Here is a 4,173-nt window from a genome sequence, read left to right on the forward strand (position 1 = left end):
GCATTCAAGTGGATCCCAACAAAATTGAGGCTGTAACTGATTGGCTTAGGCCTACAATAGTCACTGAGGTGCAAAGTTTTCTAGGCCTAGCTAGCTACTATAGACGCTTTGTACAGAATTTCTCCAGGATAGCAACTCCCCTAACTAAGTTAACTCGGAATAATGTTTCGTTCATTTGGACAGATGATTGTGAGGAGAGCTTCCAGAAGCTTAAAGAGTGTCTAACTACCGATCCTGTATTGACATTACCGATGAGTGATGAAGGATATACCATGTACTGTGATGCCTCCAGAGTTAGCTTAGGGTGTGTTTTGATGTAGAATGGAAAGTAGTGGCTTATGCTTCAAGGCAGCTAAAGAGGCATCAACAGAATTACCCCACCCATGATTTGGAAATGGCGGCTATAGTCTTTACACTAAAGATCTGGAGACACTAACTATATGGTGAAGTGTGCGAGATATACACCAACCACAAGAGTTTGAAGTACATCTTCCAACAGAGGGATTTAAATTTGAGAAAGAGAAGATGGATGGAGCTTCTGAAGGACTATGATTGTACCATCCAGTACCACCTTGGGAAGACCAATGTAGTAGTAGATGCTTTGAGCAAAAAATCTTCTGGCAACTTGGTGCACATATCAGCAGAGAAGAGACCATTGATTCAAGAAGTACATGAGTTGATGGATCAAGGTTTGATCTTAGATCTTTTAGATGAGGGGGTATTATTGGCCCATTTTTCAGTGAAACCAGACCTGCGAGACAAAATCAGAGTTTCCTAGCACAGAGACCCAAAATTGATGAAGATCATAAGAGTGCAGTAGGGTGAAGGTGATGAGTTGGATTTGCCAATGATAGCGCTCTTATGCAAGGTTTCAGGATATGTGTGTCCGACATGGACAATCTCAGAAATGAAATCATGCGAGAGGCACACTATACACTATACAATGTCCACCCAGGCTCCACCAAGATGTACCATGATGTGAAAGATAGCTACTGGTGGAATGGCATGAAGAGAGACATAGCAGACTTTGTGTCCAAGTGCTTGACTTGTCAGAAGGTGAAGTTTGAACACCAGAGGCTGTCAGGGAAGCTGCAAGAGCTCCCTATCTCAGAATGGAAGTGGGAAATGATCACTATAGATTTTGTAACTGGGTTACCTCGTACCACCCGAGGATATGAGTCGATATGGGTAATTGTAGATCATCTAACTAAATCAGCTCATTTCTTGCCTATGAAAACCACATATTATGTTGTAGAGTACGCTCGGCTTTATGTTCGAGAAATAGTCAGATTGCATGGAGTTTCTGCTTCCATAATATTTGACAGAGGGCCCCAGTTCACTTCTAGGTTTGGGAGAAAGCTACAAGAGGTACTTGGCAAGCAATTAAACTTTAGTACTGCCTTCCATCCTCAGACAGATAGGTAGTCCGAAAGGACAATCCAAACACTGGAAGACATGCTTCGCATGTGTGTTTTGAATTTTGGAGGTCAATGGGATGATCAACTACCTTTGGTGGAGTTTGCCTACAACAACAGTTATCATTCCAGCATTGGGATGGCACCCTATGAGGCGCTATATGGCAGAAAGTATAGGTCTCCTCTGTGTTGGACAGAAATGGAAGAAGTGAATGTGCATGATGTAGACCTAGTGCAGTACACTTCGGAGATAGTTCCTTTAATCAGGGAACGATTGAAAACAGCTTTCAGTAGGCAGAAGAGTTATGCAGATCCCAGACGGAAGGATATAGAGTTTGTAGTAGGCGATTACGTATTCCTGAAGGTTTCTCCGATGAAGGGAGTCATGAGATTTGGAAAGAAAGGCAAGTTGCTACCTCGGTATATTGGACCTTTTGAGGTTACTGATAGAGTTGGAGCAGTTGCCTATCGGTTGGCGTCACCCACCAACCTTTCTCATGTTCATTATGTATTTCACATCTCCATGCTCAGGAAATACATACCTGATCCTTCTAATGTGTTATAACCGAATATAGTAGAGCTGAAAGAAGACTTGACGTTTGAGGAGCAACCTGTAGCCATAGTGGACTACCAAGTGAGGCAACTAAGATCAAAACAGATCCCTATGGTTAAGGTTTTGTGGAAGAGCCAGTTAGTGGAAAAGTGCACCTGGGAGTCAGAGCGGGACATGCGTAGCAAGTATCCTTATTTATTTAATGTGTAATTCTATTCTTTTATTCTACGTTGTGTAAAAATTCGAGGACGAATTTTCTGTAAGGGAGAAAGAATGTAACACTCCTAATTTTTAAATTAATTATTTTATGGGTAGATATTAATATTTTATTTTATTTGAATTTTGGAACATTATTTGAAATTTTTTAGATTTTAGAAATCGGGTTCGATTTTTCGAAAATATAAACCTTTGATATTTTTAAAAATTAATTTAAAGACCACGTAGCAAAACTAAAAATATATTTGGATTTTACGAATTTTTCTGAGTTTTCTAGAATTTTTTCAAAATTTTTGGGCCTCGTTTTTTGTCTCAAGGAAAAGTAAAAATTTAAATTTTTGTATCCTGAATCGAACCGGACCCGGTCGAATCGGACCGACCCTTTCCTTTTTCCTTTCTCTTTCCCCCGCAAGTCCCGACCTCTCCCCTTCTCTCCTCGTTTTCACTCTCCTCCCTCCGCCCCTCGCAGGCTAGCCATTGCCCCAGCCCTCCTCGGTCGCCGGCGCACCACCCTTGCCCCTCCTCTGCTGCCGGCAAGCCTCCAGGCCATCGGAAACATCGCGCAAAACCCACCCCAGAGCGCGCGCGCCGCTTCGTTGTCCCAGCCAAAATCCGGTTGATCCGACCGCTAATTGGATTGGGTTTTGTGCCAAAACCCATCTACACCTCAAGAGCTTTCCATAGGCACCGAGAACACCAAAATCAATCGAGCGATTTGTCCAATTTTTGTCTGGGAAGTTTTAGCCCATTTTGACTTTCGGGCTAGATTTCTCAAAACCGTAAACCCCAACAAAAATCCGAGAGTACCAGAGTGCTCCACTCGTAGGGGGCTTCGCGGCAATACCCATTTCAAATTGTTCTGACACCATTTTTTGGTGGGTCTTACGAGACTTCACAGTGTTTTTTCGAGCATTAAATGAGCTTATAAAATTTCGTAAAAATTATATACTAACCCCTGTGTTGTGGGCTTCACGTAAGTACCTTTAATTCGCGAAAATTCAACAGTTGCTCGGGTCTGCAATTTTGGGCCCGGCAGACAGGCTACCGAAAAAGTCTCCGAATTGGGTCGATACCTCATATTTTTTAGACATCCCGGATGCATTTCCAGGGTAGGAATTGGCATAGGTAAACCCGAACCCTCATTTTTCTTAATTATCTAGTGCTTGATTTCGATTAAAAATCTATTAAATATTCGTGGTAGGTTAGAAAAATATAATTCCTTTTGCGTTAGCTCTATAATATTGCTAAGGACCGCGGAGAAAAGTTTAAGAATTTTTAGAGCTCATTTGGGTAGTTTTTTGCAAAAGGGGTAATTATAGGGACTAAATTGTAATTTTTTAAATTGTGATTATTGACTGTTTGGGTGGGCCCATGAGGGGCTTTGTAATGTGATTGAGTTGTGGATGTGTGGCTTGTGAATATAAAAGTGCAATTTGAACCCTTTTTCAAGTTGGGTAGGTCTTAGGTATAGGGGAGACTCTGCCTGATTTTTAGCATGATTTAGGGTGTTTTTGATCTTTTCTAAACTTGTATTGAGTCAAATATATTAAAAATTGCAATGAAATTTTGTCAGGTAAGTTGGGACAACCCTCCTTTTCCACCCAGCCGCTGCAGTGACCGCAGTTAAGTCTGTGAGTAAAATATTAATTTTAATTATAATTTCGATATTATTATATGTTCAAGCATGCCTATGCATCACTTATAAATATGTATCTATGTAGTTAAACACTAGGCACACTTTATATTGCATTCATAATTGATGAAGTGCCATGGATGTTTGTGATAATTTAGAGCAGTGTGCGTGCGTTGGCGTGCTTGTAGTATGGTATTGGATATGGACAGGATGGGTAGACACGGCTTGAGAGACACTCGCTAGGACCGGTCCTTTTTGGATAAGTCGGGGTAGACACAGCTTGAGAGACTCGCTAGGACCCCGCATTTGGTTTATTAAGCGAAAGTCTGGCTTGAGAGACACTCATTGGTAAAGGT

Source organism: Hevea brasiliensis, chromosome 14 (assembly GCF_030052815.1).
Source record: "Hevea brasiliensis isolate MT/VB/25A 57/8 chromosome 14, ASM3005281v1, whole genome shotgun sequence".
Taxonomy (NCBI): domain Eukaryota; kingdom Viridiplantae; phylum Streptophyta; class Magnoliopsida; order Malpighiales; family Euphorbiaceae; genus Hevea; species Hevea brasiliensis.